Source organism: Dama dama, chromosome 3, assembly GCF_033118175.1.
Source record: "Dama dama isolate Ldn47 chromosome 3, ASM3311817v1, whole genome shotgun sequence".
Classification (NCBI taxonomy): Eukaryota; Metazoa; Chordata; class Mammalia; order Artiodactyla; family Cervidae; genus Dama; species Dama dama.
Genome location: NC_083683.1, coordinates 39,702,491 through 39,730,065, shown reverse-complemented (window position 1 = coordinate 39,730,065; position 27,575 = coordinate 39,702,491). Strand labels below are relative to the sequence as shown.

Sequence of the window (27,575 nt, the reverse complement as noted above, 5' to 3'; positions counted from 1 at the left end):
AGGAAAAATCCTAATCTTCTTCATGATTGTGATGGTTAATTTTATATGTCAACTTGGCTGGGCCATGGTGACCAGACATGTGGTCAAACATTATTTTGGGTCTTTCTGTGAAGGTATTTTTAGATGAGATTAATGTATAAATCTGTGGACTTTGAGTAAACAGGTTGCCCTCCACAGTGTGAGTGGGTCTCATCCATGTCAGTTGAAGACCTGAGTAGACAAAAGTTTGACTTCCTCCAAACAAAAGGGAATTCTGCAGCCGGTGGCCTTCATGCTTGAATTGTAACATTTGCTCTTCCCTGAATCTCCAGCCTGCTGGCCTTCTCTGCAGATTTTGGGCTTGCCAGCTTTCATAACTGCATAAACCAGTTCCTTAAAATAAATCTTTATCTATATACATCTTATTGGTTCTGTTTCTCTGAAGAATCCTAAATAATACAATGGTAAACAGGAAATGCTTTAGAGAATAGATGATAGCTGAGTCTTAAAGGATGAATCAGAGGAGTCCATTTAGGGTAAAGACAATCTAGGCAGAGAGAACTGCAAGTACAAAGGCACAGAGACTTTCAACAGCATGGGGCTTTGGGAGAATTATATACAACTTGGTTTTCTTGAACTTTGAGAGGCATGAAGGGAGATATGGTGGAACTTAAAAAATTGGAATCAGAGAAGTGGTGACACGGGCTGAATAAGATGGTGGTTGGTGAGGAAGGAGCATAAGGATGAATTTGAGAGTTATTTGAGAGGTTAGATTTGATAGGACTTCATTTATTAGACCCAGGTGGGGGTAATGAAAAAAAAAGGTGGAGTAAAGACATCTAGTTTCTGATTCAGGCTATTGGTTGGGTGGTGGCACTCTGACTCATATATTACAGACATTAAAATATGAGGCTGGATTATCCTGGACAACTTCCAAAAGGGTTTAATTAGCAAAGTGCTAAAAAGGTACTAAACCACCGCAACAAGAATAGCAAGCTAGTGAGCTTCCAGAGAATGAGAGAATTAGAACATGCCTTCCAGATCCACAACTGTCATCAATTTCACTATAAACTGAATGTAGGGCATTCCCCACTCAAGGTGGAGTATGAATTCCAACGGGACAACATGAGCCTAAGGTAAAGACATTTCAATGCCAGCTTCTGTATTTCATGTATTCCATGAAATTGTCCCTCTTGCCTGTATAGAAAGTAGAGTATGGGTTTACATCAGTTCAGTTCAGTCGCTCAACCATGTCCGACTCTTTGTGACCCCATGAACCGCAGCACGCCAGCCCTCCCTGTCCATCACCAACTCCCGGAGTCCACCCAAACCCACATCCATTGAATTGGTGATGCCATCCAACCATCTCATCCTCTGTCGTCCCCTTCTCCTCCCGCCCTCAATCTTTCCCAGCATCAGGGTCTTTTCAAATGGGCCAGCTCTTTGCATCAGGTGGCCAAAGTATTGGAGTTTCAGCTTCATCATCAGTCCTTCCAATGAACACCCAGGACTGATCTCCTTTAGGATGGACTGGTTGGATCTCCTTGCAGTCCAAGGGACTCTCAAGAGTCTTATCCAATACCACAGTTCAAAAGCATCAATTCTTCGGCACTCAGCTTTCTTTATAGTCCAACTCTCACATCCATACATGACTACTGGAAAAACCGTAGCCATGACTGGACGGACCTTTGTTGACAAAGTAATGTCTCTGCTTTTTAATATGCTGTCTAGGTTGGTCAAAACTTTCCTTCCAAGGAGTAAGCGTCTTTTAATCTCATGGCTGCAATCACCATCTGCAGTGATTTTGGAGCCCAAGAAAATAAAGTCTGACACCATTTCCACTGTTTCCCCATCTATTTGCCATGAAATGATGGGACCAGAGGCCATGATCTTAGTTTTCTGAATGTTGAGCTTTAAGCCAACTTTTTCACTCTCCTCTTTCACTTTCATCAAGAGGCTCTTTAGTTCTTCTTCGCTTTCTGCCATAAGGGTGGTATCATCTGCATATCTGAGGTTATTGATATTTCTCCTGGCGATCTTGATTCCAGCTTGTGTTTCCTCCAGCCCAACATTTCTCATGATGTACTCTGCATATAAGTTAAATAAGCAGGGTGACAATATATAGCCTTGACTTACTCCTTTTTCTATTTGGAACCACTCTGTTCCATGTCCAGTTCTAACTGTTGCTTCCTGACCTGCATACAGGTTTCTCAAGAGGCAGGTCAGGTGGTCTGGTATTTCCATCTCTTTCAGCATTTTCCACAGTTTGTGGTGATCCACACAGTCAAAGGCTTTGGCATAGTCAATAAAGAAGAAAAGAATGTTTTTCTGGAACTCTCTTGCTTTTTCGATGATCCAGCGGATGTTGGCAATTTGATCTCTGGTTCCTCTGCCTTTTCTAAAACCAGCTTGAACATCTGGAAGTTCACAGTTCACGTATTGCTGAAGCCTGGTTTGGAGAATTTTGAGCATTACTTTACTAGCTTGTGAGATGAGTGCAATTGTGCGGTAGTTTAGTGGCCTAGAAATAGCTGTGGTAGTTCCATCAGGATAACATGATAAGACTGATTTCCCTGTGATGCCCTTCCTTTCCTGTTCATTCCAGTTAATAATTTCCTGTGTGTGACTCAAGGTCTAGCTCACACTAGCTCATACCTTCAGGAACTTGTCACATGTGATGTCAGTCTGCAGTTAGCTCCCTTACACCCACATTCCTTTGCAGCACTTTGGAGTGGATTATAGACTGCCTTGAATATCTCACTTTCGTATTCTGTGAGTCCCCAGACCTCATCTTATTTACCTGCTGCGTTATTCTTTCACTTTCAAGGTTCTAGTCTCGAATTTTATTTGCTGATCACTGTGCTTTTAAATAAGATAGCAAGAATTATGTGCTACCCGTCCTTCTGACTATTTATTGAGTATTTACTATGTGCCAAGGATGTGATCCATCCCAATCACCATCCTTGGCTCCCTCTTGCCCTCAACTTACTCAGTTCCAACTATTGGGACTTATTCCCATCTCAGAGCCTTTCCATTTGTCTTCTGGCTGCCCGGAGTGCCCTTCCCCAGAACCTCTCACTGTTTACTTTCCTTAATCTCATGTCCTCAGAGAGACTTCTTCTGACCCATCTCTCATGTATTTTCTCTCTATCTTATTATCCCTCACTTTGTATAGAGCACATATGATTATCTAAAATCAACTTGTAACTTGTGCACATAGTACGGTACTTGATTTTTCAGTAGGTGCTCTGCCTTTTGAATCAGTGAATCAGTTGTGTCAGGCAAATAGGCACCTGCCCTGCATGCATTGGAGAAGGAAATGGCAACCCACTCCAGTGTTCTTGCCTGGAGAATCCCAGGGACAGAGGAGCCTGGTGGGCTGCCGTCTATGGGGTCACACAGATTCGGACACGGCTGAAGCGACTTAGCAGCAGCTACTTAGTCTTTGCGGAGAAGACTGACAGTGAGTACCTACTTGTGGCCTACTTTTAAGGAACATACCAAGTGAAACAGTGCATGTAAAACTATAGTAACTTATAATGGGGAGTTAATTAAGACTGTGGATTCAGAGAAAGACCTCCCAGAACCCAGTGAAGTTTAAGTTGAGACTAAAAGGGTTTCACAACCTCTTTTATACACTACTGAATATGTCCCAATTTTCTTCTTCTTTTTCTCTTTTTGGCCATACCATGCAGCATGCAGGATCTTAGTTCCCTGACCAGGCATTGAACCTGTGATCCCTGCAGTGGAAGCATGGAGTTTTAACCACTGGGCCACCAGGGGAGTCTCTGTCTCTATTGTCTTGTTCTTTATGCTGCCCAGAGATCCTTCAGTTTTGACTTGCAGGACAAGACCTTTGATTACTGATGGGGTAAAGAAGTAATCGACCTTTCTAGCTATTTTAAGCTATTTTTAAGATGGGCTTCCCAGCTGGCTCAGTGGTAAAGAATCCACCTGCAAATGCAGGAGATATGGGTTCAATCCCTGGATAGGGAAGATCCCCTGAAGAAGCAAGTGGCAACCCACTCCAGTGTTCTTGCCTCTGAAATCTCATGAACAGAGGAGCCTAGTGGGCTACAATCCATGGGGTCAAAAAAGAGTCAGACATGACTTAGTGACTAAAACAAGAACCAAAAACTTTAAGATAGATCATAAACAGTTCGTTTTAGTACATAATAAATAATAATGCTCCATTCCAGTCTATGTCATCATCATATTTATGAATGGAATTCAGCATTACAACTGTTAATGCATTTATTTAACTACCATAAACATTAAGCTGATGCCACCATTTACTTGACAAATCTCCTTATTCCATCTTCTCTTTTACACAGATGCAGTTAACCCTCACTCTATCTGCAGTTGTTTATTCCCATCATTACAGCACTGATGTGTTAGGACTTAGTTGAAGAGAGTTTTTGTCCCCTACCTACTGCAACATTGCTATTGAGGCACTCTCTGGTATGCATTTCTGGGTTGCTACACTGATGATATGTTTTGCTAAAAAGAGTACCTTTAGATGTTATTACCTTGATCTAACTCTTGATATCAAAATTGTCACTGCTACATGGCTGATGGGAAAATGTTCCACTGCTGGGAGCAGAGCCACAAAACACTTAATCACAGCTTTCCCTTTCCCTGTTCTATAACCCACCACAACTAACTCTCTCCCTATATATTTATTTCGTTGCTGCACAAATGGATGTTTGTTGATTCAGTGGCTAGTTAGGGCTTATTTCTACAGTCAACTACAAAGGTCTTTGTGTTTGGGAAATCAAAGTATAATTTCAGTTGGTTTCTCCATCTCTTTAGTAGGAAAATGGGTGTGTGATCAGAATGTCCAATATGTAATTAGGCTGGAAGATGAGACTCCGTTATTCCAAAGCTTCAACCAGGCGCCAGAGGATGAGAACTGGAGAAGGAATGGGTATTGTTGGATTCCGGTCTTCTTTATATCTGTGTGACCGTGGACAAATCCTGCCTCTCTACACTGTAATCTTTTCTCCTGTGAAACCACAAGATTGGGTCTTGGGCTCCTTTTGGAAGGAAGATGTTGAAATGTCTTGCTTTGGGAAACTTCTGTTTGGTAAGGTTGCTGGAGTCTCATCATGGGGAGGGTGAGTTTGTGGCCTTTGGTTGTCTCTTCTAGGTTTTGATGTCTTTGAAAGCAGCTGGAGAGAGAGAATAGAAAATTGTACTTACTGTGTAAACAGTTAATAATACTATCAATTTCTACCTTATTGCCATATAATGGAGATAGGAATCTCATTATTCAGACACATGCAAATGTAACAATTCTAGTCTTTACATACAGCCTCTTAATCACCATTCCACTCACACTATGTAATTTGCTCTGTGAACTTGGGCACATAAAACACATTATCCCAATCACCACCAGTCATGGCACCACTGAAGACAGAACCAGAATAATAGGTGTTTGAAAGGAGACATGCTGAGGACTACACTGCTGCAAGGCAAAAACAGGTTGCCAAACACAATGACTCTGATTGGCTGGAAACTGATACAGCTCTCACCCAACTGGTGGCAGGGTTTGAAGGTGGCCCCTAAAGACCTATCTTGAGATTGGATTATTAGGATGGGAAATAAGGTCTCTCTGTGGTTTTGAAGAATGCTGTCAGATCTGGCCTTCAGCTACATCACGCACTTCCACTACGCCAGAAATACAGACCCTTAGGAGTTTGGCTCAGGTATGGGCTGTCTATTATGGCAGCCACTAGCCACACTCCAGTGTTCTTGCCTGGAGAATCCCAGGGACGGCCGAGCCTGGTGGGCTGCCGTCTATGGGGTCGCACAGAGTCGGACACGACTGAAGTGACTTAGCAGCAGCAGCCACATGTGACTGCTGAGCATTTGAAATGTGGCTAGAGCAAAGGAAATGAGCTGTATGGATAAAATACATATGGAATTTCAAATACTTTGCAAAAGAAAAATGAATGCAAAGTAGCTCATTGATAATTTTATATTGATTACATATTTCAATGATGCTATTTTGGATATGTTGATTTAAATTAAATGTATTCAAATTAATTTCTCTTGCTTCTTTTTACTTTTTAAATATGAATACTTAGAAAACATGAAGTTACTTGTGTGGCTCACATTTTACTTCTATTCAACAACACTCGCCTGGAGGAATCAGAAGCTTGTTTACTCTAGCTGCTGTGATTCTACCTTATTTTTCTTTCTCCTTTTACAAACTCACATCCCCTTAAAGACTTTTCACATTGTTACGAGGAGCCTGCTTCCTCACTCCTATTGGGGAGCAGAGTTCCTTTCACCATTCTGCCTGGCATCTCTCTGCCTAACTCCTGGTGCAGACAGCTTCAATAAAACATGTTCCTCTGGCTGGGAAGAAAGTCCTGTTTTCAGGGACATCAGGGTTAGAATTTTAGACAGACATGGGAGTTTAAACCTGACATAGGTCTAGCCTTCTGGTGAGGTTTAAGTTTTGTCCCAGGGGAACTAAGTGGGTGAAAAACCACAGCACATCAAGGACAGTATGCGGTGTAAAGAGAGGAAGGAGTCCCGGATTGATGTTAGAAGTCATGGATTAAAATCTCTGGTCAGCCACCAGTTAGCTAGGTATGATTTGGACAAATCATGGTATTTGAGCCTCCTTTTCTTGCTCTGTCAGATGCCTATAAGGTGAACTCAACAATGCTTACTTCAGAGAAATGTTGTTGTGTTGTGTTAGTTGTTCAGTCATGTCTGACTCTTTGTGACCCCATGGAATGTAGTCCACCAGGCTTTTCTGTCCATGGGATTTCCCAGGCAAGAATACTGGAGTTGGTAGCCATTCCCTTCTCCAGGGGATTGCTGAATATCAAATGAGATCACGTATAAGAAAATATGTGTGACGTGGTAAGTTCTGTTTATGGTGGCAAATTTATGGCCAGAGCTGCAGGTCCTGGGGACAGACGGTTTTGTCTGGAAAAAAAGAAAAATGCATTTTCTTTAGCAGAATTGGGAGTATCTGCAGTGGAGGGGACACTCTTCTGTTTCTCATAGACTTTACCATTCTTGTTATCTTAATTAAGTTGATTTATGGCACCTGCCTTTCTGCTTAAGATGGATGTGTTTGTGTACTTTGTAAGATGGGATGGGCCACACTTAGTAACACAACCATACGTTGCTGGCTGGCACAGTTCCTGTCCCCAGGAGCTCACAACAACCACATAAGTTATAGCATAACCAAGTCTGGATGAATGGATGTTTACCAAGCAGCTGATCACTGCTCTAAGATCTAGGGTTGAAAATTGCAAGGAACAAATTAGCTGTGGGTATAACAAAAAGTACAGGTGACTAACTGAAGGACATTTAAGAGGAGGTGGGGTATAGGAGGGGGTATAGGAGGAAGAAGGGTAATATTTTTTGAGCCAAGACTGGGCCGTACATAAGACTGAGCACTTCGTCACTAACCATCTCATCTACTCAAAACAGCCATCAGAGCTAGATATTGTTATCCTTGTTTGCAGATAAGGACAGGAGGTTCATGGAATCCTCCCAAGGTCACACACAATGGATACAGCTAGGATTTGAACCCAGGTCTTTCTGAGTGGACTAAAACCCAGAAACACAGGGCTTAAGGCCATAGCGTGTCCACTGTGCTCCCCTCAACCCCTCCAGAATTAATGAAAGAATGATTCATAGCAATTATTTTCTTTCTGTTTATTGGGCCTCTTTCTTACCCACTATCCACCCCTTTCCAAGAGAGTTGTATTTTTAACCCCCAAATGATTTATTTATTAAAGTTACAATAATATACTTTTGAAAGCATGCTGTTGTTTAGTCACTAAGTTGTGTCTGACTGTAGCCTACCAGGTTCCTTTTTCTGTGGGATTTCTCAGGAAAGAATACTGGAGTGAACTGTCATTTCCTTCTCCAGGGGATCTTCCCAACCCAGGGATAGAATCTGTGTCTCCTGCATTGGCAGTCAGGTTCTTTACCCCTGAGCCACCAGAGAAGCCCTTTGAAAGCATACAAAACTGCATAATAACCCATGATTTTTCAACAAAGATACTAGATATATTTAATGGTAAGATAAAGGTTTGTCTAATGACTTTTGTTCTGTTCTAAAGTGAAGTCAATCAGTTGTATCTGACTCTTTGTTGACCCCATGGACTGTAGCCTACCAGGCTCCTCCATTCTTGGGATTTTTCAGGCAAGAAGACTGGAGTGGGTTCCCATTTCCTTCTCCAGTGGATCATCCTGACCCAGGGATTGAACCTAGGCCTCCTGCATTGCAGGCAGGCTCTTTACTATCTGAGCCACAAGGAAAGCTCAAGTTCTAAAGTCATCATGAATTCAAAAGTTGCACATCTAGGAAATGTGCCGAGGGAGCTCTCCTCCATGGTCTGTATATTTTAATCCATCACATGTGAATGTCTCTTCTGTTTTGGTGATTGGCTAGGATCCAGGGATGTTTGGAAGATAGCACTAGGAGCTCAGCAGCATCATTAACTCGTCTAAGAGGGGAGGGAGCACAGATGTCAAAAGAGGCAGGAGAATGTCATATATGCTAAATCCATCATCCTGTGCTTGTTCACCTCTTAAAGAGACTCTAAAGGAAATGTCTATCCCTGGCATCCTGTCTTATCTTTCCTTCCTCCTGGAGGGTATATTTATGAACAGTCAAGTTTGTTGTCTGGGGAATCTGACTAGCCTGCAGTGCACTCTGGTTCCAGAAGTGCCTGGGGCTGTTTGATTATAAAACCTCTGGTTCTTGTCTGTAGTAGCCTTTAGCATTGATTCCTTAGTGATAAGCAACTGTGCCCCACCTCAAACTAGTGAGGCTTTCTGTGGCTATCAGAAGATAGTTGAGGAGACCCAACCAAAAGGTCTCCTCCCCACCCCTTTGCTCCAAACTCCCTTGGGATTGGCTCTTCAAGTGGGCAGAGGTCAAGGAGAGTTGCAAAGGAGCAAGCCAAGGGCGATGGCTTTGGTTATGGGCTTTCTGTGCATATTGAGACAGTGGCCTTCATCAGCTTGTGTTTGACTTCCCTCTGCTACAAGTTGGGGTAAAGGTCACCATGGGCTCATTCAGAGCTCAGGCTCTGGAATCTGACACACCCAAATTTCATTTCTTACTCTACAATTTTCTGGGTGGGTCACCTGGCACAGGTTGACTTAAAATGTCAGTCATCTATGTAAAAATGTATAATAACAACAAGGATGTTATGATATTTTAATAATAACAGCAAGCACTTCTATTGCTTTTACTAACTGCTATGCACTACTCTGTCTTATATATACTAATTGATCCTACAACAACCCTATGAGGTATGTACAATTATTATCCCCACTTTACTGAATAGGAAACTGAGACAGTGAAAAGTGAAGGAATGTCTCAACATTCCATGGGAGGTAATTACATACCTGAGATACCCAAGTAGTGTGAGTCCAGGTCCATTCCTAAGCACTAGGTTATGCACAAATATTAAACACATGCAATTTTGTAACACAGTAGATGTTCCATAAATTCTATTAATCCAATTGTTATTATTTTTAATGGTCCTGGTTTGCATGGCTTCCATGAGGCACCTTAGAAGTGGAGTGAGACTTGAGGCATTTTTGTAAAATGACTTCTTTTTCTCATCATTTTGAGCTTAGGTGAGGGTATTGGGTCTGAATTCAGTTCCTCTGCTTTTTCTTGGATCAAACAATTTTGTTGAGGGGCTTCAGGGGAGGGTCAATGGCCTGGGAGGACAATAAGATCTGATGTCCTCAGCCCGACTGGGATCTCCCCAGTTTCACAGTGGCCAAAAAGCAGGAGCAAATATTTCAGAGAGTTGAGGGGGCAGGCTTGATTTTTCCTTTTGAATCTTTTTTTTTTTTTTTTTTTTGGTGACACAGCATGGCATGTAGGATCTTAGTTTCCCAACCAGGGATTAAACCTGTGTCCCCTGCAGTGGAAGCATGGAGTCTTAACCACTGGACCACCAGGGAAGTCCTAGTTCCTCTGTCTTTTAAGTTTAACTTATTAAGTGTTAATATTTTTTTCACATTTTGCAGTTTACGTATTACATTATACTCTGATGAACACTAACATCTTTTAATGGGCATAAGCTAAAGTGAGTTAATATGTGTAAAGTATTTAGACAAGGGCTTGGTACTGCGTATGTGCTATATAAGGAGAGGATATATAGAGGGTCATTTCAAAGACATGAATATGACTTCACCCGAAGCTCCACTTTGATCTATCTCTCCTTGTGGGGATGCTTCTGTCCCCAGATCCTATTAGGACAAATATAGACCATGTGCCATAGTTGTATAATGTGTTGCCAGCTGTCAGTACAGGAGCTCCTTGAGGATGGAGATCTAGCTGGATTTACCCCTCATGGCCAAGGCCTAGCATATGGATTGGTGCACCAAAAACAAATAGGAAGAAACATTGGCAAGAAACATTTCTTTGTAGTGAACTCCAATAAGGAACAAGGTGAAAATAAATAAGAGGAGCACATCTTCATTTCCCAAACTTGCCATTCTGCCTTTTAGGGTCTAGATTTAAATGATTATTTCATGACGCAAGGAGTTAATAACACCCTTCAGGTGACCCAGCAGTGACGCCATCACCTTACGCAAATTGTCAGACATGGGAATTATGTTACAGAAGACAGGGGCTGCAGGTACAGAAAGAAGACTGGCTTTTTGCTCATACTGTTTCTGTAACTATGAAGTTTCTCTGTACACAATTTCTTTGTATGCATATATATATTTCTATATTATATATAATATTTACTGAGATTCAACTATGGGTCAGGTGTTGTTTTAAAAGCCTTATATGGGGACTTCCCTGGTGGTCCGGTGGCTAAGACTACAAGCTCCCAATGCCAGGGGCCTGGGTTCAATCCCTTGTCAGGGAAATAGATCCCACATGCTGCAACTAAGGGTTCATGTGCTATAACTAAGAGCTGGCACAGCCAAACAAATAAATAAATATTAAAAAAAAAAAAAAAAGCCTTATATGTATTAACTCATTTAATTCTCATGATAGCCCCATGAGGTCAAGACATTTATCCTCGTTTCAAGGATGCTGGGGCATAGAAAGGTGAGGCTTGGCTCCCAAGGACACACAGCTGGTATGTGGTGGAGGTAGGATTTGAACCCAAGAATCTGGCTCTGGTGTCTTACTCATCACATGTAACAGCTGATTCCTTATTTTGATCCAGCCCTTCCTTCTAATATGTAACTAACATAGAAAACACTGTGTTAGTTATGTCAAATTAACACATCACAGAGATTTTAGAAGGGTTATCAATGCCCCTACCCACCACAGAGAGAGCTCCCCACGGATTACCTCTCCTGGTGGTCAGCAACTGCTTTGCCCCTATAAAAACTCTTTAATGACAAAGGGCTGATAGAAGTGTGAGTTCCTGAGAGAAAGTGACAAACTCTGCTACTTCAGTTAAGTGTCATTTACTTTGGAGGTAGCACACTTCCAAACTGTCCATCAGAGCTCCCTTCATCTGCTGCGCCCATATCTGCCCCAAGGACCTGGCCTGGGAAGTGAATCACTTGTAAGCCTAACATTTCCACTCCTCCATGGTCTTAGTCTGGGCTTCCCTGGTGGTTCAGATGGTAAAGAATTCGCTTGCAATGCAGGAGAACTGGGTTTGATCCCTGGGTTGGGAAGATCCCCTGGAGGAGGGCATGGCAACCCCCTCCAGTATTCTTTTCTAGAGAATCCTCATGGACAGAGGAGCCTGGTCGGCTATAGTCCACAGAACCGAGTGACCAAGCACATGGTCTTAGTCAGGGGATGCTATAGCAAAATAGCATGGGTGACTTAACGAACTAACGTTTCTCACGGTTCAAGAAGTTGGGAAATTCAAAATGAGGGTACTAGCAGATATAATCTTGGTGAGGGCTCCCCTCCTGGCTTGGAGATGGCTGCCTTCTCACTGGGTACTTACAGAACCTCTTTTTTGCACTCGCAAAAAGACAGAGAGCTTCTCTTCTTATGAAGGCACTAATCCCATCATGACTTCATCTAAACATAAGGCTACTTCTTCAAATACCATCACATCACATCTCTGGGGGTTACAGCTTCAACATATGAATTTTGGGGCAACATACACACAGTCTATAATGCTTTTCCTTTTTCCTGCAGACAATAGGTCCCAGAGCTACTGATTTCAGTGCAAAGTGAGGCACCAAGTAGATACTTATAATAAATACTTGTTGAACTGAAAGAAGATGAATGATGCCCTGGTATTTAAAAGTTTCTAAGGACTAAGACTTTCCTTTTTGCCTGGAAGAGGGACTGCAGAATATACTAAAACTGCCAAAGCACCCAGAAGTTGAAAGAGTGATGGGAACTGGAGTCACTTAGGCAAGTGTCTGGTAAGACAACTTTGCTCTAGGATAAAGAGAGAAAAAGAATGGGTGTCAGAGTGGGGAAGTCCCCATGGAGAGGCTGACCTGACCTGAGCAGGTCAGGTAGCCCTCTTCCTCACTCTTCTGTAAAGGAGAATGATACTAACTTCATGGAAGTGCTGGGAGGAGGTGCTGGAGCAGCGTCTATAAGTCAGCAACACACCTCCTGGCTTGGAAAGGTGCCAGCAAAAAGTTTCCCCTTCTTAAATTAATGCTTTGTCTGTGCCAAGTGAAGCCTTCGATGGGATGTGGGTAATCTAGAGAGCAGATATGGGAGAGCTGTGTGTACATGAATCACAGGCTCGTAGAAGCTAATGTTAGTACATGACCTAAAAGAGATATGTCATGGGAACCAAATAAACTGTTTATATCTGGGAGGCCACCCATGACATCTGAGGTTACCTGTTAGCCTTACCAAGAGCTCTTGGGTATCACAGGTGGGGAGGGAGAGAGGGAAATGGAGAACATTATAGGTGAAATTTACATGTAGCCCTTGTAGCCCTCAAAACCCCTATCTCCCAGAACTTTAAAGGGACTGGAGTAGTAGATTAAGGAAAAAAAAAAAAAAGAACAGCTTACTGAAAAGGGCAGACTAGACACACTATGCAAGGACTGGGGCTGGTAGTATTAAGCCAGCACCTGGAAGCAAAGGGACCTTGCTTCACTAAATTGGAACTAAACTTACCCACCTGGTTAGCTTTGAGTGTAATAAGTAAGCTTCCAGGTCCTCTGTGTCCCCAGGTTCCCACTGGTCATCTACCTGCGAGGTCCAGCTACCTTTCTCTGCCACCAGCTTTCTTTCCTCGCCCACCCCGATTCTCATCACAAAGCCCAGGTTTTGAGCCAGGTTACTGAGAACTACAGGGTGACAGAAGTTTAGAGAAGGCTGCTGATTCCCCTTCTTCAAGAGTAATGTCCAAGAACATGAGCTTTAGCATCAGAATCATCCGGGTTTGTGTCCAGGCTCCATCACATTTCTTAACCTCTGCATCTGCGAAATGGGCATAATCGTACCTATTTCACATGGTTGAGTGAATTAAATGATATAAGTGAAACACCTACAACCATGCCTGGAAAATAATGAACACTCAGCTGAGAATAGCTATTATCGTTCTTAGTAGTGGTATTTTTACAGATTGGGAAAAAACTCGCTGTCCTTCATTCTGTTTCCTCTGTGATCCTGATGGCTGTGGACTAGTGGCGAGAGCAAGACCAACAGGGGCCTCTGCCACCAGCTGACGTGTAACCTTAAGCAAGCCTGTCACCACTCAGCCAGACCTCCCTCCTCTCTTAAATTAGGACAACAACAGTGCACCCCCTTGCTGGACTACCTGAGTGCTGGGAGGTGCGCAAGAGACAGCACCACCAAGGTTCAGCGAGTCTACAGGGAGAGGAAGAGGTAAGACGATACCATCTATGATGCCCTGAAGCCCCACACACTCCTCCATGTGTGGCCCACAGCACACCCTGTTAAAAATGTAAAATTTCAGGTCCCACCACAGACCTTGTAAAACCAGAAACTCTGCGGGTGGAGTGTGTGATCTCCATCCGGCCAGCATTCCAGGTGATACTGTTGCACCTTCATGTGTGGGAAGTGCTGTGCTAAGGTCATCTGGAGAAGGGCAGAGGTGCATTACCCACAAGACATTGTTTAACTTTGGAAGATATTTAGAAATAGTAAAACCATCTCCGTCCCCGCCCCCGCCACCTTCTTATGTAGAAGGGTATTTAGATAAATTTGAAGTTTAGCCATTATTATGGGCTGAATTGTGTCCCACTATAATTCATATCAGAGAAGGTGATGGCACCCCACTCCAGTACTCTTGCCTGGAGAATCCCAGGGACGGGGGAGCCTGGTGGGCTGCCGTCTTTGGGGTCGCACAGAGTCGGACATGACTGTGGTGACTTAGCAGCAGCAGCAGCAGCAACAGAATTCATATGTTGAAGTCCTAACCTCAGGGCCTCAGGATGTGACTAATTAAGGTAAAATGAGGTCACATGCATGCGTGTGTGCTCACTTGTGTCTGATTCTTTGTGACTCCAAGGACAGTAGCCCACCAGGCTTTCTGTCCATGGGATTTCCCAGGCAAGAATACTGGAGTGGGTTGCCAGTTCCTCCTCCAGGGAATCTTTCCGAGTCAGAGACTGAACCTGCGTCTCTCATCTCCTGCATTGTAGGTGGATTCTTTGCCACTGAGCCACCTGGGAAGCCCTCTACTCTGAGGTCATGTGACTGGGTCCTAATTCAATATGACTGGTGCCCTTGTAAGAAGATGAACTTTGGCTACAGACAGGTAGAGAAGGAAGACCATGTGAAGACATTTGGGAATGCAGCTATCTATAAACCAGAGAGGCTTCAGAAGAAACCAGTTCTGCCCACACCTTGATCTTGGAATGCCTAGACTCCAGAGTTTTGAGATAACACATTTCTGCAGGGAAAGCCACCTAGTCTGTGGTATTTGTTATGGCAGCCCTAGACGACTAAGACAGTCTATAGCCAAGGTAGAGCCCTGAGCAGAGTGAGCTCTGCATAGTTGAGGCTGGAAGCTGCGGGCAAGGAGGTGAGTGCAGGTTTGAGAGCTTGATACCCCCAAGGGGAAAGCCATTTTTAGATGCCTCTGTTGATGAAAGCAAGATAGGTGGGATGCTTGCTCTCTTTAGAAAGAATTCTTCACTTTGTAAGTGACACACTTGTCACAAGAGATAGATGAGAAGTGATGATTAAAAAAAAACAAAAAAACCACTGGAATCAGAGTGAAAGTCAGCAGAAAAGTATTAAGTTTTCCACAAACAGCTCAGTCACAGAATGCATTTACCTCAGGAAGGCAGACACCCGGGGCCATGTGCAAGGGATTAGGTAGAGCCTCTGGAAGAAGTTAGTTGGAAGGGCCAGGAGAGCCTGGTCGTTTTCAGCCCATACCAGAGGGCGAGAACATTGCACTTGTATTTAAAGGACAAAGGTGTGCAGGACCTTGATGCCTTGCTTATTTGCTAAGTGGATTTACTTCCCCTACCTTTTGAGTTTCACCTGCATTAAATTAAAAAAAAAAACATTTCCCCCCCTAAATAGTCCCTAAATATTTAGACATAGAAGTGTGGCCAGATTCTACAGGGGTTTGGTAAACCTGGTGGGGTGAAGCCAAGGGCTTCAAGAGAACATCTAAAACAGGTTTGTCCATCTAGCCACCTTCTCTAGGGTGTGAGCACAGGTGTCACATCAGACAGAAGTGCACACAAAACTTGTTTTCACAGGGCTTTCTCTGAGGTCACTATTCCAGGGTTGTCATTTTATCTGTCAACAGTTGGAAACTGCTTCAAAGAAACAAACTTTTCCTCTGAAACCCCCACCCTCTAAGCTCATACTATATGTTTTTAAAAAACTTTATTTTAAATGATCACACTGTCATGGGGCAGAAGGCTGACTTTCCTTCTTTAAATGAAGGGTCACTTTTTTTTTTTTTTTTTAAACATTCAATAGGAGAAGCAGAAGTTCTTTCAGGTCGTAATAATTCCTTTCTTTTCTTCCATTAAATAAACCTTCCAGGGGGTTTCCAGCATATGCAAACCACGATGACTACACAATCAAAATAACAGTTTGACCTTTGAGCTCTGCTCCAAGGACATCTCCACTGATAGACCATTGCTTCTCATAATGATTTCCACGTAAAACTTTCCTTTCTCTGTCCATTCTGTTTCTTAGCATTCATGAGAAAACCAATATGCCGAAGTCACATGGAGTAAATTTAGTAGGCTTGCTTTCATGAAATGCATTTCCCTTTGCTTCATTTGGTATTTGGGAAGGCACTGTCCATGCTGGGCATGAGCAGAGAGAAGAGTGGGTAACTGGCATGAGACTCACTGCTGGGTTGCTGTACATTTGTTGCCAAGAAACTGGGATCAGTCTTGTACTGAGTATAGGATGCTGCATTGTCTTGGCAGTGACATGAGGCTTACTTACCTCTGGGTAAAAATTCCGTGGTGCATCCATTTTTTTCTTTCTTCTTAAGAGCAAAATCTTTCTTTAGGAAGTGGTCTTTCTTTAGAAAGCACAGACCCGTCTGCTGGGTCTACAGTGACATTTTCCCAGTCAGAGTTGAATGAGTGTGTGATTTACACTTGTAGCAGGCACTGCGGTGCACTGCTCAGACACCCCACTTCAGGACTGCAGCTGGCAGCTGAGCTTGAATGACAGCTTGCACCTGTGTCCTTCTGGTCCCCAAACCCTCGTGAAGAGAAGCACCTTGTTTAAAGTCATGCCCCTTTCCTGGGAGCAGCCAGAATTCAAGGATGGGCTGATGGGTCAGGAAGGTCCAGTCCTGTTCTCTCTTTGGGGACATCTCTGCAGGGTGATCCCAGCTCCAGAGTTCCCTGTGAAATTAACAGACACCTCTGGTGTGACTGCACTGCAGCTCAGCTTCTCTCTCTGCCTCAGTCTGCACTTTTTGTTTCCACACAGGTGTCGATGCCAAGATCATTCCCTAATGAACCACCTGCAGGCAATGCTCCATCTTTGAATCGGTTTCCCAGGGAACCCACACTGCAGCAAAAACTTTTCCCTTCAACAGGACTGTTGTTTTCTTTCTCATGTAGTTTATTGTTAAGGGATAAATTTATATTTTCATTCTAAAAATTAGTAGGTATTGCTTTTCAGAGACTTTGTTTAGAAATTTTTCTGTGCATGCAGTATACAAAATAATTGAAAATGTTTTGAACTTCGTTGGAACAAAATAGCAGTGTGAGAGATCTATTGGTTAACCCTGAAATTTTGGTCATCAGGTCTAAACTGATTGTCAACCGCAGAGCATGGCCATGTGGTGGAGGGGAAAGTCTGAGGCCAGGGGTCTGGATGAAAAAGGTCAAAGGGTCAATCTCTGTACTTGTGAGGTTTGTTTTCCGTTCTTTCCTTGTCTCAACCTGTACTGTAACCTGGCCAGTCCTATCAAAAGTGTTGTCTCGACCTGTCCTTGGAATGGATGAGAGAGTGTAGATAACCACTGCAAATCTGTCACCATGGCTGGAAAGACAGTCCCCGGCACCTGCCCTGCCATGTATGGAGAGCAGAATGTACGTCAAGAAGCCAACTTGGGATTTTTCCCCAAAAGGGAAGAGTAGGTCAATTTCCACAATTTGTTCTCAAATTTAGAATAAACACAATTTTCCTATATTGAGTAGCTTGTTTTACCAATAGGGAGAACCAATGAGTAAGGTAGAAGGGAAATAGGATAAAAATGTCTTTTGCTTAAATATCTTGTTAGGTTGAGCTTGATGACTGTAAATTTATCAGAAAATTGCTGTTTTTGAAAATGAGTGGGATAGGGAATTAGTGAAAATTCAATGTAAGTACTAAAAAGTAATGGGACTTTGTATCTATTTCATTATTATATTATAAAACATATGCACACATAATACATATGTTTTATAATATGACATAATATATATACATACATATGTAAATGTCTACATTCATATACATGTGTATGTGTGTATATATTTTTGTACCTAGTTATATGACTTATACATACTGACAAAGTTTGGAAGAAATGTTTTGCTAAAAGTAAAAAAAATTATTAGAATGGTGGAATTTGAATAATTAGAACATTTTTATTAGTATTTTTATTGTTTGACCAAATTAGTGTTTAAAAATAAGTATCATGGAAAGAAGAAACAGAATTTAATAAGATAAAAATGGAAAATTATAGAGCAGGCAGATCTTGACATTCGAAATAAGAACCTGGTCCAGAGAAACACTTAGGTGGAATGGAAATTGATGACAAATTCTATTATTGTGCCTGTAATTCTATTTTGTCTGTGTTGGGCACTAGCCTGGATTCAAATGCTTTGGGCAGGTAGGGTGAGCTGGTGGGCTTGGTAACCTGCAGACATCTATTTGCATGAACTGATTTCCTTGGGTTGAAAGGTTCTGCTCAGTGGAGGAGGAAGGAAAAGGAAGGATAAGTTTGTGCCAGTCTCTGATAATGACCCTGGCCTGGCCCCAGGGACTCCTAGAACAGATGGGGATCTTTAAATGAGGGGTGGAAAGTGTATATGTGTGTCTCTGTGTGGGGTCTGTTGGGATCCAGCAAAGATGGAAGGAAAGACACCGTGGCATGAAAAGGTTGCAGGTGAGCTAAATTGTGAACACTTGTGAGGTGCCTTGTCCCTGATGCTCATCCAGTCCTCAAGGAGCATTTAGCCAGGGTCTGAAAGCCCAAAAGAGCAGATGCCAGTTGAGACAATGAAATTTGAGCAACTGCTGTTATAAGTTAACATTTACCAGCACAGTAGACTGTTTCCAGGGGGCTTCCCTGGTGGCTCAGTGGTAAAGAATCTGCCTGCAATATGGGAGACTCGGGTTCCATCCTTGGGTTGGGAAGATCCCCTGGAGAAGAGAATGGTAATTCACTCCAGTATTCTTGCCTGGAGAATTCCATGGACAGAGGTCATAGTCCATGGGGTTGGACGTGACTGAACAAGAAACACAACAAACAACTGTGCCCAGGACTACACTCTTCACAGTCTTAGCTCCATTAATTTCTCCAGCAATCCTATAGCAGACATACCTCTACCTTTTTATAACAAATGGTGGAAACTGGGGCTTGAAGAGGTTAAATAACTTGCTCAAAAAGTGGCTGAGCTACAAATTGTTTCTCAATTTTGGGTAACTCTATTGGCTTTGATTTCTTAATGGGAAGCATTCAAGTTGGTAAAAGCTTGAGATCTGAAGAAAAATTTGGGTTTCTGTCATGGCTTTGCTGTTACCTGACTGTGTGGTCTTGGACATGTTACACAACCCCTTTGAATCTGCCAGATTGGAAGGATCAGAGATTATAGACACAAAGAAAAATACTTAGTTAATGATACTATTATCATTCAAGGTGAAAACTTAATGACTATTAATTCATTGATGAATTTCCTGCTGTATGCTTTTCAGTCAAAAGATAAAAGTAAGTAAAAAAAAAAGATAAAAGTAAACTCTGACCATAGGCTATTATATTTAATAGATTATACGAGCAAATCTTTTTTTCTATATTCATTTATTGTTAATATGGTGGCTAATTTTATGTGTCAGCCTGATTGGGCCACTGAGATCCCAGATAGTTGGTCAAATATTATTCTGGGTGTTTCTGTGAGAGTGTTTCTGGATGAGATTAACTTTTAAATTGGTAGATTGAGTAAAACAGCTTGCCCTTTTCAGCCTAGGTGGGCCTCATCCAGTCAGTTGAAGGTGTAATTAGTACAAAAAGTCTGGCCCTCCTCTAGGTAAGAGAAAATTTCTTTTGCCCGCCCACTTTAGTGTTGGGACACTTTATTTTTCATGCCTTCAGACTTGAACTGAAACACCAGCTCTTCATGGGTCTTGAGCCTGCTGGTCTTCAGACTTGGACTGGAACTCTACCATTAGCTTCTGGTCTCAGTTGCCAACTCAACCTATAGATCTTGGGAATTGTCAGTTATAATGACTCTGTCTTTCTCTCCATGTACACACACACACAAACACACACACACACTCTCACACATACCTTATAGGTTCTGTTTCTCTGCAGCGCCCTGAGTGCATATTCATTCACTATTGATCTAATGGTGTCTGGATCTCAGGTACTGGGCTCCAAGCCAAAGACAGAGAGAGAGAATAAGGAAGTCTGATTTCCTACCTTCATATAGTTTACAGTTTTCTAGACTAGACTAGAGGGAGAGGCAGACCTTAGACATTATTGTAAATGATGAATTAAAATGCAGTAAGTGCCACAGAGAAAATATACTAGGTGCTCTAAGTTCATAAGACAGAGCCCTCCTCTACTTTGAGGCAGTAACATGTGTGCTGAATAAACTGAGATCTGAGTGGGGAGTGGGCTTGATTGGAAAGTGTCCTGGGCAGAGGACTCAGTGTGGGTTCGTTCTTTCCTGGTATGTCCCAGAGCTGAAAGAAGACAGCTGTGTGCCAAGAGGCCAAGTTAAGCTAGTAAATAACCTATGTATTCTCTCCTTTTCTGTTTTTTGAAAGAGATTGTATAGAATTGGTGTTAATTTTTTTCTAAATGTTAGGTTGAGTTCTCCAGTGAAACCATTTGGGCAAGAAGATTAAAATTATGAATTCAATTTTATCAGTAGTTACAGTGCTACTCAAATTATTGATTTCATATTGAATAAGTTGTGGTAGTTTGTACTTTTTGTAGAATTGGTCTCTTTTGCTTAGGTTGTCAAATTTATGTGTGTAGATGTGGTTGTAATATTCCCTTATTAACCTTTTGACATCTGTAGTGTCTACAGTAATTGTAGTAAAGTCCAAGTAAAAATCCTGTTCTATTCTTGATATTTGTAACTGTGTCTTCTGTTTTAGTCAGTCATGCTAGAGGTTGTCAGTTGATCTTTTAAGAGAACCAGGTTTTTGTTCCAGTGATTTTTTTTTTCTATTTTCTGTTTTCAATGTCATTGGTTTCTGTTCTCTTAAAATTATTTTCTTCCTTCTGCTTTATTTGTGTTTATTTTGCTTTTACTTTTATTAATTTCTTGAGGTGAGAGTTTATATCATTGATTTTAGACTTTTCCTTTTTCCTAATGTTAGTATTAGTGTTACAGAATCTCCCCTAGACACTGAATTAGCTGTATGGTATGTTCTGTTTTTATTTTCATCCAGTTCAATGTTTTGTTTTTTTTTCTTTAATTTCCCTTGAAAGTGGATGAATCAATCTGCCTGACTTCAGACTATAGTACAAAGCTGCAGTCATCAAGACAGTATGGTACTGGCAAAAAGACAGAAATATAGGTCAATGGAACAAAATAGAAAGTCCGGAGATAAATCCATGTACATATGGATACCTTGTCTTTAACAAAGGAGGCAAAAATATACAACAGAGAAAAGACAATCTCTTTAACAAGTGGTACTAGGAAAACTGGTCAATCACCTGTAAAAGAATGAAACTAGAACACTTTCTAACACCATACACAAAAATAAACTCAAAATGGATTAAAGATCTAAATGTAAGATCAGAAACTAAAACTCTTAGAGGAAAACATAGGCAGAACACTCTCTGACATAAATCACAGCAAGATCCTCTATGACCCACCTCCTAGAGTAATGGAAATAAAAACAAAAATTAAAAAATAGACCTAGTTAAACTTGAAAGTTTTTGCACAGTGAAGGAAGCTATAAGCAAGCTGAAAAGGCAGCCTTCAGAATGGGAGAAAATAATAGTAAATGAAAAAACTGACAAAGAATTAATCTCCAAAATATACAAGCAGCTTATGCAACTCAATACCAGAAAAATAAACAACACAATCAAAAAGTGGGCCAAAGAACTAAACAGACATTTCTCCAAAGAAGACATACAGATGGCTAACAAACACATGAAAAGATGCTCAACATCATTCATTATCAGAGAAGTGCAAATCAAAATCACAATGAGGTATCATCTCACACTGGTCAGAATGGCTTCCATCGAAAAGTCTACAGACAATAAATACTGGAGAGGGTGTGAAGAAAAGGGAACTCTCTTACACTGTTCGTGGGAATGCAAACTAGTACAGCCACTATGGTGAACAGTGTGGAGATTCCTTAAAAAACTGGAAATAGATAGAACTGCCACATGACCCAGAAATCCCACTGCTGGGCATACACACCGAGGAAGCCAGAATTGAAAGAGACACATGTACCCCAATGTTCATTGCAGCACTGTTTACAATAGTTAGGACATGGAACCAACCTAGATGCCCATCGGCAGATGAATGGATAAGGAAGTTGTGGTACATATACACAATGGAATATTATTCAGCTATAAAAAAGAACAAATTTGAGTCAGTTCTAATGAGGTAAATGAAACTGGAGCCTATTATACAGAGTGAAGTAAGTCAGAAAGAGAAACACCAATATAGTAAATTAATGCTTATATATGGAATTTAGAAAGATGGTAATGATGGCCCTATATGCAAGATAGCAAAAGAGACACAGATGTAAAGAACAGACTTTTGGACTATGTGGGAGAAGGTGAGGATGGGATTATTTGAGAGAATAACACTGAAGCTTGTATATTACCATACGTAAAATAGGTGACCAGCAAATACGCCAGCAAATTTGGAAAGCTCAGCAGTGGCCACAGGACTGGAAAAAGTCAGTTTTCATTCCAAACCCAAAGAAAGACATTGCCAAAGAATGTTCAAGCTACTGCACAATTGCACTCATCTCACACACTAGCAAAATAATGCTCAAAATCCTCCAAGCCAGGCTTCAACAGTATGTGAACCGTGAACTTCTAAGCTGGATTTAGAAAAGGCAGAGGAACCAGAGATCAAATTGCCAACATCCATTGGATCATCAAAAAAGCAAGAGAGTTCCAAAAAAACATCTGCTTCTGCTTTATTGACTACGCTAAAGCCTTTCACTGTGTGGATCATAACAAACTATGGAAAATCCTTAAAGAGATGGGAATACCAGACCATCTTATCTGCCTCCTGTGAAACCTGTATGCAGGTCAAGAAGCAACAGTTAGAACTGGGCATGGAGCAACAGACTGGTTCCAAATTAGGAAAGGAATACGTCAAGGCTTTATATTGTCACACTGCTTATTTAACTTATATTCAGAGTACATCATGTGAAATGCTGGGTTGGATGAAGTACAAGCTGGGATCTAGACTGCAGGGAGAAATATCAATAACCTCAGATATGCAGATGACACCACCCTTAAGGCAGAAAGCAAAGAAGAACTAAAGAGCCTCCTGATGAGGGTGAAAGAGGAGACTGAAAAATTTGGCTTAAAACTCAACATTCAGAAAACTAAGATCATGGCACCCGGTCCCATCACTTCATGGCAAGTAGATGGGGAAACAGTGGAAACAGTGTCAGACTTATATTTTCCTGGGCTCCAAAATCACTGCAGATGATGACTACAACCATGAAATTAAACAACACTTGCTCCTTGGAAGAAAAGCTGTGACCAACCTAGATAGCATATTAAAAAGCAGAGACATTACTTTGCCAACAAAGGTCTGCATAGTCAAAGCTATGGTTTTTCCAGTAGTCATGTATGGATGTGAGGTTTGGACAATAAAGAAAACTGAGCGCCTAAGAATTGATGCTTTTGAACTGTGGTGTTGGAGAAGACTCTTGAGAGTCTGTTGGACTGCAAGGAGATCCAACCAGTCCATCCTAATGGAGATCAGTCCTGAATATTCATTGGAAGGACTGATGATGAAGCTGAAACTCCAATACTTTGGCCACCTGATGAGAAGAACTGACTCATTTGAAAAGACCCTGATGCTGGGAAAGATTGAAGGCAGGAGAAGGGGATGACAGAGGATGAGATGGTTGAATGCCATCACCGACTCGATGGACATGAGTTTGAGTAAGCTCTGGGAGTTGGTGATGGACATGTAACCCTAGCGTGCTGCAGTCCATGGGGTTGCAAAGAGTTATATAGAAGAGCGACTGAACTGAACTGAACTGAACTGAAAATAGGTGACCAGTGCAAGTTTGAGGCATGAAGCAGGGCACTCAAAGTTGGTGCTCTGGGACAACACAGAGGGATGGGGTGGGGAGGGAAGAGGGTTGGGGGTTCAGAGTCGGGGGACATATATACACCCGTGGCTGATTCATGTCCATGTATGGCAAAAACCACCACAATATTGTAAAGTAACTAGCCTCCAATTAAAATAAATAAATTTAAAATTTAAAAAAAGAAAAAATAACAAAGGAAATTTATATTAATAATTATTTTAAAAAATACATTTATGTAGGCTTCTACAGAAAAGATTGTTGATTTTCAATGTTTTAAAAAATAAAAGAAGGACTTTGCAATGCAGATTTTTTACAGATGTTGAAGGATTTCTAGAGGCTTATTGGTTTTGGTCATGATATCATACCATGATTGTTCATCATCATAGCTGTCTATACCTGCCTTACTTTGGACATTTCACTGTGGAAAGTAAGTGTGTTAGTCTTGCCAGTTAAAAAAAATTTTTTTTCCTTTGAGACTTTCTTATTACCCTGAAGTATTTAGAAATGTGTTGTTTAGTTTCCAAGTGTTTAGATATATTCCTGTTATCTTTCTGTTGTTGGTTTCTAGGTTGATTGAATTGTGATTAGAAAACACACTCTGCATAATTTTATTTCTTTAAAAAATTTTGAGGTTGATTTTATGGCCCAGAACATGGTCTATTTTTGCTTATGTTCCATGGGTGATTGAAAATAATGTGAGAACTTCCTTTAACTATTCTTTTAAAGTGTATCTGATGGTGACAAATTCTTTTAGCTTTCCTTCATTTTGTTTTGTTGTTCAGTCGTTCAGTTGTGTCTGACTCTTTCAGACCCCGTGGACTGCAGTATGCCAGGCTTTCCTGTCCTTCACCATCTTCCAGAGCTTGCTCAAACTAGTGTCCATTGAGTCGGTGATGCCATCCAACCATCTCGTCCTCTGTCATCCCCTTCTCCTCCTGCCTTCAATCTTTCCCAGGATCAGGGTCTTTTCCAATGAGTCAGCTCTTCACATCAGGTGGCCAAAGTATTAGAGCTTTGGCTTCAACATCAGTCTGTGCAATGAATATTCAGGACTGATTTCCTTTAGGATTGACTGGTTTGATCTCCTTGCAGTCCAAGGGACTCTCAAGAGCCTTGTCCAACTCCGCAGTTCAAAAGTATCAATTCTTTGGCGCTCAGTCTTCTGTATGGTCCAACTCTCACGTCCATACCTGAGTGCTAGAAAAACCATAGCTTTGACTATGCAGACCTTTGTTGGCAAAGTAATGTCTCTGCTTTTTAATATGCTGTCTAGGTTTATCATAGTCTTTTTTTTTTTCCCCCAAGGAGCAAGTGTCTTTAAATTTCATGGCTGCAATCACCATCTGCAGTGATTTTGGAGTCCAAGAAAATAAAATTTCTTTGGCTACATTTTTTATTTCTGAAGAATATTTTCACTGGGTACAGAATTCTGGCTTGACAGTTAATTCCCTGAAGTATTTAAAAAACATTGGACCACCCAGATTTATTTGGGTTTATCCCGTTGGATTCACTGAATTTCTTGAATCTGTAGGTTTATGTCTATTGCCAAATTCGAGAAATTCAGTCATTATTTATTTAATTCTTTCTCAGTTCCACCCCTTTTTTTTCTTGTGAGACTCCAATGACATGAATGTTAGATTTTTTTTTTTAATAGTCCACAAGTCTCTGTTGCTCCATTCATTTTTTTTTCCAGTGTATTTTCTTTCTGTTTTTCAGATTGAGTAGTTTCTGTTATCCTGTTTTCAAGTTCACTGTTTCTTTCCTTTGGCCCCTCTATCCTGTCGTTGAGCCCATTCACTGAGTTTTTAGTTTCACTTATTATATTTTTCAATTTAATATTTCCATTTCATTCTTCCTTTAATTTCTATTTCTTTGATGAAGCTTTCTATTTTTTTCATTTATTTCAAATGCATTTATAACTGCTCACAGAAGCATTTTTAAAATGATGCCTGTTTAAAAATATTTGTCAGATTAAGTCTATTATCTGTCATTTTGGTATTAGCATCTGTTGATTGTCTTTTTAAATTCAAATTGAGATTTTCCTGGATCTTACTGTGATAAATGATTTTTGACTAAAACCTAGATGTTTTGGGTATTATGTTATGATATTCTGGATCTTATTTAAACCTTCTGATTTAGGTGATATACTCTAACACCACTTTGATTGGAGGAAGGGGGTCATCTCTTTATTAATGCCTGCTGAAGGTAGAAGTCGAGTCTCCCACTCACCTTCCACTGACACTTAAGGACAAGAGGGGTTCTTCATTACTGCCGGATGTGGGTGGGAATTCCAGCTCTCCATGTGCCTCCTACTGATGCCACAGGGGTTGAAGTGGCCTTTTTACTGCTTGACAGTGATGGAAGTCTTGCATCTCCACTAGGCCTCTTCCAATAACATCCTAGTAGGGGGAAGAGGTGCCCCATTACCACAGGTGGAAGTCCAGACTCCCTGCTTTATCTTTGCCAGGATGAATGGATACGTTCAAAGCTTTTTCCTGTAGTGTTGGCTGGAGCAGAGTGGTTATTGTTTAAAAGTTTTCTTTCTTGCTAGACTTCTCCTTTCCTGGTCCTTTGGCTAGAGACAGCAGGACTTGTTTGTTTGTTTTTTGTTATTGTTGTTGTTTAGAAATTTTCCTTGTACCCATTGGCATTCTGTGTGTTCAGCTCTAAGTCTGGGATATATAAGATAATAAGGAAAGCCAGAGAATTTACCACCATGTTGTTTCTTGGGTCCCAGCGTCCCCAGTAGGGCTTCCCTGGTAGCTCAGACAGTAAAGCGTCTGCCTACAATGCGGGAGACCTGGGTTCCATGCCTGGGTCGGGAAGATCCTCTGGAGAAGAAATGGCAACCCACTCCAGTATTCAAGCCCGGAAAATCCCATGGACCGAGGAGTCTGGGGGGCTACAGTCCGTGGGGTCACAAAGAGTCAGACACGACTGAGCGACTTCAGCTCAGCTCAGCTCAGCGTCCCTAGTGGTTTGCCTTCTTCTTTCCACCTTTCAGAGTCTTATGTTTGATTTATTTATAAGAGCTAGGGTTTTTAGTTGTACTTATGAGTAGAAATAGGGAAAAGTAATTCTCCACTTTTTTTGAAGCCAAAGTCCTTAGTGTATAGTCAGACTATGTAGTCTTTTTAATCCCATCCCTCCAAAAGTGGATATAAATAGCCATCAAAATTGAATCTGAATGAAGATTGCTGATTTTGAGTTCTTTGAGAAACCGTGTGGCAGTATTTTTTAGGAGTAAACCTCATGCCCTGGATTTTCCAGGAAAGTCTGGGTTTCAAGTAATTTCATTGTTTTAAAATAAAAGCATTTCATCAACTGCAGATGTGATTTTTTTATGAAAATAAATTCACAATACAAGGAAAATCTCCTGTATCTGACTTCAAGTCCCATTTGTATATTGAAAATGAGGTTATCTTGTCATGAGATAATAGTTAAGCCACAGGTGACCAATATTTATTTTGATGTACTCTTTTGTTTTGCTAGTGGTAAAGAACCTGCCTGCCAGTGCAGGAGACAAAAGGGACTCAGGTTCAGTCCCTGGGTTGGGAAGATCCCCTGGAGGAGGAAATGGCAACCCACTCCAGCATTCTTGCCTAGAGAATCCCATGGACAGAGGAGCCTGGAGGGCTACAGTCCATGGGGTTGCAAAGAGTTGGATACAACTGACGTGACTTAGCACAGCACAGCACTCTTTTGCTAAATATTC

General features: G+C 41.4%; 1 long non-coding RNA gene across 1 annotated transcript; it reads left to right on the top strand.

The window, feature by feature from the left end:
* The first annotated feature begins 2,680 nt into the window (after positions 1–2,680).
* LOC133041515 (uncharacterized) lies at positions 2,681–4,884 on the top strand. The gene is made up of 3 exons (XR_009689258.1): positions 2,681–3,442; positions 4,314–4,440; positions 4,835–4,884. It is a non-coding gene; the product is annotated as an uncharacterized LOC133041515 (long non-coding RNA).
* The last annotated feature ends 22,691 nt before the right edge of the window (positions 4,885–27,575 follow it).